The sequence below is a fragment of the Macrobrachium nipponense genome, chromosome 1 (assembly GCF_015104395.2).
Source record: "Macrobrachium nipponense isolate FS-2020 chromosome 1, ASM1510439v2, whole genome shotgun sequence".
NCBI classification, from domain to species: Eukaryota; Metazoa; Arthropoda; class Malacostraca; order Decapoda; family Palaemonidae; genus Macrobrachium; species Macrobrachium nipponense.
In genome coordinates this window covers 50,688,783-50,702,234 of record NC_087200.1, presented here as the reverse complement: position 1 = coordinate 50,702,234, position 13,452 = coordinate 50,688,783, and positions in this window count along the sequence as shown.

Here is a 13,452-nt window from a genome sequence, read left to right as displayed (position 1 = left end):
CATTACCTCATAGGGCGCCTTATCATACAAGGCACAAGCCCTAATATATATATATATATTGTTACGAAGTACCAAGTATCTGGTTACCATTCATCAACTGTTACCTCACAAAAGCCAGACACCTGAACCCTCATCACAGGTATTAAACAACTGAATACTCTAAAGGCAACAGTGATCCCTTAACAACTTACCAGTATTGCAGAAAATCAGACTAAGTTCATCAAAACAGGTGTGAGGTAATCTTGTAAGTAATTAAATTAATCAAAGGGCATCACTCCATCAACAACTTTAAAAGTCTAAGTATTTCCCTGATTTCAGAAGTTTAAGTACTTCCCTGGTTCTAAGTCACTTCAAGTAAATTGAAGGAAAGCAAATCAATTACCACTCTAAGTTTCTACCTAACATAAATATAATCATAAGCAAATATACTGGTATAAAAATAAAAACACTTATAAAAATTTTAAATAAAAAAAATTATTATTAAACTCAAAGTTTATAAGTGAAATTCACAATATCAGGGAAAATTACTGTTACTTGAAAACAAAGTAAAGTTTAATTAATTCTTGAATTAAATTAAGTAAAATTAATCAAAATTAATTTATCACAAAATTTAAGAAAATTAATTCAATTGAAATTCAAAAGTGTTTGGCAATAATTGAAAATTTGAAATTAATTCACAAGTGCTAAACAATAATAAAACTTGAAAAGAATTCTAAATAAATGCAAATTAATTCATAAGTGTTAAATTTAATTAAATGTGATATGATTAAGCAATGAAAATAACTAAGTCAATTAAATTGTGAATGCAAACGAAAATACAGAAAAATGTGGGCAGTATCAAAATAACAAGGCACACTTCAACAAGAAAATAAAAAAAATGCACAAAATGAAACAAACACAAAAATTTGCAATGTGTAAGTGTGTAAATCTTTTCACTCAAAACATTGTAACCATTAGTTTTTACCAAACCACTGTTCCTATCAGTTATTAGTTAACCACTGTTCCTATCCGTTATTAGTTGACCCCTGTTCCTATCCGTTATTAGTTGCAACTAATAAAAATATAACACACTTAACCTTTTTGGTATACCAACTTCTTTCTTTGCTGCAGTCTTGTTTTACACTTTCACAAAAACCAGGCGCCGTTGCAATAACAATGTTTGTTCAGATTCCACGAAAAACACTATTTAACACTAAATAAACTCTAAGAAATATCAAATATGAAATTCTCAAGTTATGAGTGACCAATTTACGTTTCATTAATATAATCTCAAGGATGTCGAGGGAGAGAGAGAGAGAGAGAGAGAGATCTGAACGCCTCGAGTATCGAAAATGTAATGAAATACTTCTCCCTTATGGAAGCTGGACAGGGGAGACAAAACATTTTGAGACTATAATTCTTCCAAAAGCTTCCAAATCTTACGCAATTTTACATACAAAATGTGCAATCTGCATGTGGCTTTGATCAAAAACATACACGTATGAGACCAGTCTGTTAAAAAAAATATATGTATTCAACTCGATCGACCGAAGCAGAAGCCCCTTATCTTATTTGATGACAGATTCTCAATACACATTGAAGATTCGAGCTCGCTTCTCAAACGTGTTGACAGATTAGGAAAGCAAACTGAAATCTCGGAGTTCCTCTAATCTCACAGTGCTGATATAATAAGGAAACAATCATAGTTTCGAATGGACAAAGAAAATCTCTTGCTTTCTACATTCTACATTATATATTTATTCTTTTACAATATGTTATGCAAAATCTGAACACACATTTAAAACATCATATCTCTAAGCTATCTAGGAATCTGAAAAAATGTTGCACAATTCTACATAACATTTTATACAGTCACAGAGGAGATATATGCATTTTGAAAGTAGCAATATATAATAATATATATATATATATATATATATATATATATATATATATATATAATATAGTATATATATATATATATATATGCACACACATTACACACCACACACACACACACACATATATATATATATGATATATATATATATATATATATATATATATGCCACACACATTACACACACACACACACACACACACATATAATATATAATATATATATATATATATATATATATATATATACTATATATATATATATACATATATTTTTGTTACTAAGTGCCAAGTATCTGGTTACCATTCATCAATTGTTACCTCACAAAAGCCAGACACCTGAACCCTCATCACAGGTATTAAACGACTGAATACTCTAAAGGCAACAGTGATCCCTTAACAACTTACTAGTATTGCAGAAAATCAGGACTAAGTTCATCAAACAGGTGTGAGGTAATCTTGTAAGTAATTAAATTAATCAAAGGGCATCACTCCATCAACAACTTTAAAAGTCTAAGTAATTCCCTGATTTCAGAAGTCTAAGTACTTCCCTGGTTCTAAGTCATTTCAAGTAAATTGAAGGAAAGCAGATTAATCACCACTCTATGTTTCTACCTAACATAATCATAATCATATGTAAATATACTGGTATAAAAATAAAAACACTTATAAAAATTTTAAATAAAAAAATTTATTATTAAACTCAAAGTTTATAAGTGAAATTCACAATATCAGGGAAAATTACTGTTACTTGAAAACAAAGTAAAGTTTAATGAATTCTTGAATTAAATTAAGTAAAATTAATCAAAATTAATTTATCACAAAATTTAAGAAAATTAATTCAATTGAAATTCAAAAGTGTTAGGCAATAATTGAAAATTTGAAATTAATTCACAAGTGCTAAACAATAATAAAACTTGAAAAAAATTCTAAGTAAATGCAAATTAATTCACAAGTGTTAAATTAAATTAAATGTGCAATGATTAAGCAATGAAAATAACCAAGTCAATTAAATTGTGAATGTAAATGAAAATACAGAAAAATGTGGACAGTATCAAAATAAAACGGCACACTTCAACAAGAAAATGAAAAATGCACAAAATGAAACAAACACAAAACAAAAATTTGCAATGTGTAAAAGTGTAAATCTTTTCACTCAAAACATTGTAACCATCAGTTTTTACCAAACCACTGTTCCTATCAGTTATTAGTTAACCACTATTCCTATCTGTTATTAGTTAACCACTGTTCCTATCTGTTATTAGTTGTAACTAATAAAAATATAACACACTTAACCTTTTTGGTATACCAACTTCTTTCTTTGCTGCAGTCTTGTTTTACACTTTCACAAAAACCAGGCGCCGTTACAACAACGTTTGTTTAGATTCCACAAAAAACACTAAATAATACTAAATAAACTCTAAGAAATATCAAATATGAAATTCTCAAGTTACGAGTGACCAATTTATGTTACGTTAATATAATCTCAAGGATGTCGAGGGGGAGAGAGAGAGAGAGATCTGAACGCCTCGAGTATCTGAGATCTAATAAAATTCTTCTCCCTTGCGGAAACTGGACTGGGGAGATGACACAAAACGTTTTTGGCACAAATGCTTCCAGAAGCTTCGAAATCTCACGCAATTTTACATACAAAATGTACAATCTGCATGTGGCTTTGACAAAGACTTAACGTATGAGACCAGTCTGTTAAAAAAAAAAAGACATGTATTCGTCTCGATCGACCGAAGCAGAAGCCCCTTATCTTACTTCATGACAGATTCTCAAAACACAAATGAAGTCTCGAGCTCGCTTATCAAACGTGTTGACAGATTAGGAAAAACAACTCTAGCTTTGAACGGACAAAGATATTCCCTCTCTTTCTACCTTCTACTTTATATATATATTCTTTTTATAATATGTTATGCGAAATCTGAACACACATTTAAAACATCCAATCTCTAAGCTATTTAGGAATCTGAAAAAATGTTGCACAATTCTACATAACATTTTATACAGTCATAGAGGAGATATATGCATTTTGAAAGTAGCAATATATAATATATATATATATATATATATATATATATATATATATATATATATATATATTATATATATATATACATACATATATGCAAAACTGGAGATGGCTGTCGCGAAAAATGTGAGCTCCATTTTCCGGGTCAAAATCTTCACCTAAGGTCTCGATTCAGCAAGGGAAGAAGTCAGACAGCAGGGCAACTGACTCCCTTTGTATCTGAGTAACTAAATGTAATGTATTCATGAAGAGCTGCCGAATCCCACTGACTGAGGTGTTAACAATGACTCAATCTGACTTTAAATCACATTGATCATAATTCTTGCAAAATAACTGCACATTTTAGAGTCACTGGATTGCAAAAGAGAAAAAGCCCGCATAAGAGGTGACAACAAGGCTTGCGACCGAAATCCGGCTTTCCCCTCAAGAGCTGTCGATATAGAGGGGAGAAATTTGAAAGACAAGTGACGATTGCGTGCATTTAAGGCGCCATTGTTATGCAACGATTCTCAGAAACGGCAGCGGCAGCGACCGAAGAGACCAGCAGCAACAAAGCCACTCTGGCACCCAGTGCTGGGCCATCGGGGATCATATTTCAGAAGATAGTGACATTTTTCATTCATAAAAATGTTTATAACTGTGCTGAAATAGCCTCAGTTAAACATTAGTTAATAGATTTAGGACTCGAAGGCATGTGCAATGGAATACTTACAGCAGACTTCTTCAAACAGCGGGGTCTTATGGAGTCTGATTTATAAACAAAAGTTAAGGCTTAGGACCAAGATTTGATTTAATGTAAGGAAAATGTAAGGAAAACTCTAAGGATCAAATTTAAAGGGGGTGTAATTGCAGACTACTCTACGCAGCCCATGGTGTCAGTAAGGGCTCTACTGGTTATGAAACAGTTGCTTGTAGCACTGGAAACACGTGGTTGTGTTCCTACGGGTACTTAAGACTTAGCGCTCAGATATAGGGCCCCAGAGCGTTTAAGGAGAAGGAAGATCCACCTCATAGCAGGTTATGAAGGTGATGGGACATCTGGAACACTGTATTGCTAAAAAACACACGTGCAAGACATACAAAGGGTTGAACACATGCGGTGAGGCCGCCAAATATTCAGACTTGCTTTGATATAAATCTTACGTTCTCAGAATTCCCTCTAAGAGCACGAAATGACTGGATTACTTCACAGAACTTTATTGAATTGAATGGGAAATTGAAAGTTGAAAAGCACAAAAGAATCTCTTTCTCTCTCTCTCGTGCATTTCTCTCTTTGTTTGTCTGCCGCCTGCCTGTCTTTGCAGAAACCACCGGGCACCAGCTACCAAACGCCGAGAATTAAGCCAACAAACTGCCGGAGTGCAAAACGAAGCTAATAAAGAAGGACAACCAGGGAGAGTTAGTCTCACAGTGCGCCCCACTCTAACCCAGTTCGGAACTTCGGAACTGTGCGTATCTGTGGGGCCGCCCCCTACCCTTGTGGCTCACGTGGCCAGCCTTGGACCATTACCTGATGATCTCGGAGTGGATTTCCTTTCCTTCATCTATGACTGTTACGAAGCGGAACCCAGGGGAAAGGACGGTAAAGTGCAGGTGTAGTTGGCAGTCACTTTTGTATCTTTTCTCCTGAATTTTTCCATCTTTGTGCTTGTGCGATTGTTCATAGCTACCCTGTGTCATCCCCCCCACAGCCATGCTTCGCTGTTCTATTGTTGGTTTGAATAATGATAGCAGATCCCAGCACCTTCCTTTGGTACAGACAGTGCTCGAAATATATATACTATTGCGACGTTCAAATAGTTTTATGGCCCTTTTATCTTCATATATATATATATATATATATATATATATATATATATATATATATATATATATGTATGTATATATATACATATATATATATATATATTATATATATATATATATATATATATATATATATATATATATATATATATATATATATATATACATATACTATACATATACATATATATACATACCACATTTTATTTGCGACGCATTTCGTTGTTTCTTTATAACAACATTTTCAAGCCAAAAAGAGACATTACAGTATTTTAATAGTAGTTAAAAGATTATTTAATTATTGGCTGACAAAGCTGAGTAGAAGTAGCAACAATAAGATAATGGTAAAATTCTTTAAAATAAATTGCAACAGCATACTAACAAATAAAATAGATTAGATCTTTAAAATAAATTACAACAGTATACTAAAAACAAAATGGTGGGAAAGACAGAGATGGAAAGTTTACACTACAAATGAATGACTGAATGATTTATATTAAAAGCAACGGATAAGATGAATTGTCAAGGTTAAGAACTGGTTTCCTTAAGAATATTTCTATCGACTCAGAGATTCTCAATAATGACTCTTCTCTAAAAGTACCAAGCACACTAAAATTTTCCAATCTTCTACCTGTATTACATTCCTCTATGTGCTGTAAAATCGGTGGTCTGATTGGCTTCGCCAGCAAGCAACCAGTACTAGGAGAAATGCCATAATGTTCGGAAGATCTTGTCCGGACCGACCGTTTTGACTGGCCAATATAGGCGGCGCTACAGGCGTCACACTTGTAAATATAAGTGATGTCAGACAAAAGATCTGAAAGTAGTTTATCCTTATGGTTTAACAACGCTTGGATAGTATGGTTGATGGTAAATATTAACTTGGGGTTAATGTGGTGTCTCTTAACCTACGCTCTTCTTTTCCTACTGAGATTGAGATTTCCAAAACATCTGTCTACTTTCACTGTAATCCGAAGAAGATATGATGTCCAGACTATCAGAAACGTACGGAAATGGGAAAAGCTGGCAAAGAGAGAGTCAAAGGTTTCATTGGACGTGGACTTTCTGAAAAGATGCTTTTCGCAGAATATTATACAGAAATTTTTAAGGTTTAAAGTATATAGAATGAACTTCACCCAATCGCCCGCTTATGAGGATTGCCAACACACTTTTATTGCAAGAAATCGACCACAAACGGAGACAGTCTGCCTGACTGAAGCAGGATATCGCCGCCATTGAGGAATGCTCTTAGTAATCTTGATTTTACTCACGTGAAAAATGTCATTCAAAACTCCCTCCTGAGGCATAACGAACAGGTAGCAAGTGTTCACAGAAGGAAGTTTGTCAATTGGGGAGGATCGATCATTCGACCTAAACCGTAACAACGAGGACAAGTGCATTTACAATTACTCGAACTGTGCACTCAGCAGCAGAGAAAAGTTTCTGTTATCACTAGGAATGAGCTTCTGCCTCCCATTGTTCAAATACCCCAAGAAGTCCATTTTGTTATGCTTCGAACACTTGCTCTACCGACTGAGGCAACAACCTATCTATGAAAGAGAATTTGGGAGTGCGTGAATAAAATAAAAAGCATTATCACTAAAATTCCCAAGTTTTTTCGTTATTCGTTTAACACAATTGAAAATGACTAAAACCATTGTAATATCTAGGCCCGATAAGGGTAACGGCATTGTCATATTAAACAGAGCCGATTATGTTGCAAAGATGGAAGCTGTTCTCTCTGACAATTCAAAATTTATGAAATGTCCTCAAGAAGATATATAAAAAACAAACTTGAATACAGAAAACAAAATCAATTACCAATTAAGAAAGCTCAGAAAGAATGGTTCGATTAGTGAAGAAGAATGTAACAAGTTGTTTGTAAGTGGGTCTTCACCATCAATATTATACGGACTACCAAAAGTCTGCCTTTAAAGCACCATCCTACAAACTAGCGAAATTTCTAATAAGTTTTCAACAGTCGTTGACAGAAAATCAGTAAACATTAAAAAACACATATGAGTTCAAGAACATCACCAATTCATGAAATACCCGAAGGTGCATTGCTAGCAAGCTTTGACATCGCCTCCCTGTTCACAAACGTTCTTATCAAGGAAACGATTAATATAGTTTTAAACTCTGTTTACAGTAACATTGAACAAGTGAAAAATATTTCAAGAAATGCTTTTAAAACGCTTCTTAACTTATGCATAAACGATAACCACTTTTTATTCAATAACTTGCACTACAAACAATTTGAGGGTTTCGCCATGGTATCTCCCCTTTCAGCCCCAATAGCCAACATATTTCTTTGTTTTCATGAAAAACGATGGCTTGATGATTGTCCCCTAGAGTTTAAGCCAATCGTTTATCACAGGTATGTTGACGACACATTTTTGGTTTTCAGGCATTTAAGTCACGTATAGCGGTTCCATGACTACTTGAATAGTAAACACCCATGTATTCAGTTTACCGTGGAACATGAAAAAAATAACATTCTTAACTTTTCAGACGTAAGCATTACAAAAACTACCCCAAACAATAAGTCGCTCTTAAGTTTTAGCATTTTTAGAAAGTCTACTTTTACCGGTCTTGGAATGAATTTCCAAAGTGCTACTTTCTTTAACTTTAAAATAAATAACACTAAGACTTTAATACATAGAGCATATTCTCTCTGCAGCTCCTGACAGGCGTTTGACTCTGTAATAAAGTTTCTGTTAAACTATTTCAAAATTAATGGCTATCCCAATAACATAATATATAAAGAAATAAAAAAAGTTCCTAAATTCATTACATTGTCTTATCGGTGTGTTGCTGTACCTGCAGAAGACTTGACACCCTTAACTTAGATGTCGATAACCTTCCTCCAGTACTGACTCACCAAAGGAGAAGTGCCTAAGGACATGTCTCTCTCCTGGCCTTGCAAAATCGGGAGGAGGTTTTCTGCAGCTGGCAACAACATCACATGTATGCTTCCTGAGAGTACACAGTACCAGTGGCTTGTCCTTTCATTGTCGGACTGGAAGATAGATGTAGTCTCATCAGGACCAGATTTGTGTCTTTCTACCCTCGGGTCTGTGGCCACAAATCCTTGGAACCTTTTTTCCTCGGACCTTCAGTGAGTGTTCAAGAACTTGTGTTTTCTTAACTGGCTCCTTCAAGAGGACAAGTTGCATCTCTCCTAAGGTGTGCGGGTCTAGAGGTGAGAAGGATTCGAGAGTGATTGACCTCTCCTCCTCCTCCTTCTATTTCTCTTCCTTCAGGTTGAGAATAGCATTCAAACCTACACTTGCTGAACTGGCACCTGATGCAGTAAGTCTACACATCGAGCTTCCTTTCTATTTTTCTTGTTAAAATCACAGAAGCAATCCCACTCCTTCCTCTAGGGAGAAGAGGAAGGAGACTCTGGCAATAAAGCAGACCCTTCTCGGTTCTCTGACTTAATGCTACAGACTCTTAATATTCTTCCCAGCTTTTTTTTGTGTCTGAGTTACAATTCCTCACTCATTTCGAAAAGGCCCAGAAATCTGACTCTTGGTCTCGCATTTCTTATACTCTAAGCAATCTGTCAGAGGCAGGGCACTCCTCCTCGCTCTTTCGACCAGGAGGAGTAGCCCAGGTGTGCTGAACTCCAGTCAGTTCTAGAGACATGCTCGACTTGCTCAGATTTCTCCCTCCAATAAGTGGGTCTTCCTGTTGTAAAGGATTTAGGGTTCGTATATCGCGTAGGAACAAATCACGATTTTTACAAGTAAATTATATTTTTCCTAACTATACAAACCTGAGGTCCTTTACACTAATGCCCACCTCATGCCGCCCCTTAATCTGAAACTTAGGCTGAAAGTCAACGTGGAATGCTTGCATCCAAGCAGGTGAGTCTCCCGGACTACCGTACATAAGGAAGTTAATACCTAACCACCTTGTTCAAGAGTTTTAACGGCTGTGTCCAAGCTTTGCTGTAAGCAATTCCTAGTGTAAAGGACGTCAGGTTTGTATAGTAAGGAAAAATACAATTTACTTTCAAAAACTGTGATATTTCTGGTTCCGGGCAGACGGATCGGGAGAGTTCAAACCGTCAATAGCTTCGTCCTTTATTCGCCCTGCCAGTAACTCCCTTTGTTTAGAACACTATCAGCCAAGTGATTGAGGCATTTAGCAATACTCAAACGAGTTGATTTTGTTTTTCTTATATCGAAGCTTACTATAACAAAATTACAGTAGTAAGAAACGAATGTTTCTTCCACTGTCTGCTTCGTCATTCTCATGAATCATATCTGATAATTTTTTATTTGCTACTTAATTCTAGCTTAAAGTTTACTTGGATTCTTACTTTAACAAATACGTATTTTCAAGAGAAAACTCCAGCAGGTTATTCTTAAAATTTATTCAACTCAATAAAACTTGCATATAGAACCTGTGTGGAAATCCTTCATAGAAGTGCCTGTGAAATGTTGGCCAGCATTATATGTTATGAGTACCCTGCCAAGCTGTAAAGCCCAAGGTCTCTTGGTAAAGCCAGTGTTAACGCATCTGAGTGAGCTGTTATCTAAGTTTACTGGTTTCACTTGTAGCTTCTGCTCTCTCTCTTTCTCTCTCTCTCTCTCTCTCTCCTGTAATGGTGGAAGTAATCCTGAACGCATAGCGCATTGTATCATGAATTCTCTCTCTCTCTCTCTATGATAGGATATTTTCTTGCAGTGACAAATTCATCTAAATTATTATTAAGTAGAAATTAGGGACATTTCAACCATTCTCAAAACTCCTCACAGAGATATAGCTTAAGACGCTTTATTTGTCTAATTTGATTTTTCAATTATTGTAATGTTAACTTCATGTACAACTTTGACAAATTTGAAATCTAATTTTGCTGTTAAACCTAAAATGTGTTACTCGGCTGACAAGGTTTTACAAGTTCTTTACCCAAAGTATAGTTCATTTTCCTGGGTCAGGTCTGGTTCTAGTATAAAGTCTATTTTTATTCCAGCATATTTTTCCAAAATATCGCAATTATCAAGCGTTTATGGGCTTTGTTTTTGCAAAACCAGGTCGTGGGTAACTTTTAATCATTTTTTCCTTTCTCTTTTCAGGTCTAGATATGTATAAAAATGGATTGGAAGTGTAAAAACCATCCTAATAGGTTCTGTTACATCTGCAGACATGTGGTTCTTCCAGACCGTCAAGCAGAAACTATGGATTTTGTGAAGATGGAATATCAAGCTTACTTTGGAGTCAAACTAGGGGACCAGGATAAGCCATTTGCTCCCCATATCTGCTCCAAAACACGTGTAGAGAACTTACAGGATTGGAGGAACAAGAAAAGGAAGAGTATGCCATTTGGTGTCCCAATGGTGTGGAGGGAAGGGAAAGATCACGTTACTGACTGCTACTTTTGCATGACATCTAAAAGGCATCAATCGCAAAAACAAGTACCATGTTCAATACCCTGATGTTCCTTCTGCCATAAAACCAGTCCCCCATATCTGCTCCATGACCCTGATCTGCCTGTTCCAGAGCCAAATGTCACCATGGAATCTAGTTCTGATTCTGAATCTAGTGGCATGACTGATACAGCTGAGTGTGGTTCATACAGGCCAAAAGAAGACAACCAACTGGTGTCTTCAACCCAAGCCGAACTCAATGACCTGACATGAGACCTGATCTCTTCCAAGGAGTCTGCCCAGCTGCTGGGTTCTCGTCTACGAGAGAAACGTCTACTGGCACCAGGAACAACATTCTATTGGTATCGGGACTGCGAGAGAGAATTTAGAAAAGTCTTCACGTTTGATGAAGCATCTTCACTGGTCTACTGTAACAATATTGCTGATCTGATTGAATTACTTGGTCTGAAGTATGATGCAATGGAATGGAGACTTTTCATTGACTCATCTAACAGAAGTCTCAAGGCAGTTCTTCTGAATAACGGAAATAAGTTTTCATCGATCCTTGTTGGGCACTCGGTTAAAATGAAAGAATCCCACAAAGGCATGGAATGTCTGTTGTCTGCTCTGAACTACCAGGAACATAAATGGTTGATCTGTGGAAATCTTAAAGTTGTTGGACTCATCCTAGGACTTCAAGGTAGTTACACAATGTACCCAAGCTTTCTGTGCTTATGGGATAGTCGTGCTGATTACCAGCATTATGTCAGACAAGAGTGGCCATCAAGTCAAGGATTAAAACCTGGGTCACACAACGTTCTGTCCCACCTTCTGGTTGAACCAAGCAAGATATTGCCTTCACTCCTCCAGAACAAACTCGGTCTCATGAAGAACTTTGTAAAGGCATTGGACAGGGAAGGTAGAGGATTTGCTTTCCTCCATTCCTTAAATAAGGGAACTCATCAAGGACGTTAGTTTTGATGATGCACTGAATCCTGCTGAATTCTCTGCCTGGTTGTCCCTTCAGTCAGTCATTGCAAACTTCCTTGGCAACCACAGAAGTTCCCAGTATCAGAAGGTGGTTGATGAGTTAATGGAGAATTTCTGCCAACTTGGTGCACGCATGTCAGTGAAAATGCACTTCCTCTGGTCTCGTCTGGACTATTTTCCAGAGAATTGTGGAGACTTCAGTGAAGAACAGGGTGAGTGCTTTCACCAAGATATCAGTGTTATGGAGGAACGCTATCAAGGCCGATGGAATGTCAACTTTCTGGCCGACTAATGCTGGTGCCTGAAGAGGGATGTGGAGTCTGCTCAGCACAAATGGAAGTCCCCGAAGAGACCATTCATCCATGAGTAGCTTCCTTAGTTCATTATACTCTTCTTGCTATCTATTCAAAATTTTTGTAAGCCTTCTGTGAATAAATCAGTCTAATATTTTCAATATTGTGTTTCATTCACCTACAAATAGATCGGAATTTAGGATATTTTTAATGCGCTAATATATCATTAACTTGATCTGACTGAGTAAAATGAGCATGATTGGATTCAGTGCAAAACACTGGCCTAAAATCAGGTATTATATGTTAGACCTTGAAAACAGAGCAGGCCAGTGTTATCAAACTAAATATGTATAATCTGAAGATCATTCAAACGTATGGACCAACGACATCCGATACAGAGGAAGAAATAGAATTTTTTATGAAAATCATTGAAAAACATGACTCAATTTAAATTTGTTTTGGGTGATTTCAATACTAAAGTAGGGCAAAAGGAGAAGAGAATCAGTTGTAGGTAAATCTGGAGTAGGCACAAAAAATGACAGAGACATGCTTGTAGAATTTGCTGAAAGAAAAAATCTAAAAATAATATACACTTTTTTTTTTCAAAGGAACAGAAAATAGATATGGAGAAGCCCACATGGAGAAACGAAAAACGAAATAGATTTTATTCTCAGTGAAAAAGTTAATTTAGTGAAAGATGTAACAGTGTTAAACAAGTTAAAGTCAAGCGACCATATGGTGAGAAGTAAAATTTGTCTAGATCTAAGGAAAGAAAGAGAAAAACAAATTTTAAGAAAGAAAATAAACACTCCTGTAATAAAAAAAACTCTGATGAGTTTAGTTTAGCAATACAAAATAGGTACTACCAGCTACGTGATGAAATGGAAGCAAAAAGAAGAAATGAATAGTAACTTAACAAAATCTGTATTGGAATCAGCACAAGAGATAGTTGGAAAAGTTCCTAAACAAGACCAAGTTAAACTATCGGAAAACACGAAAAACTTAATACAGAAACGATTGGAAATGAGGGTAAAATCCAAGAGAGATGAAATAGAACTAGCAGAATTAT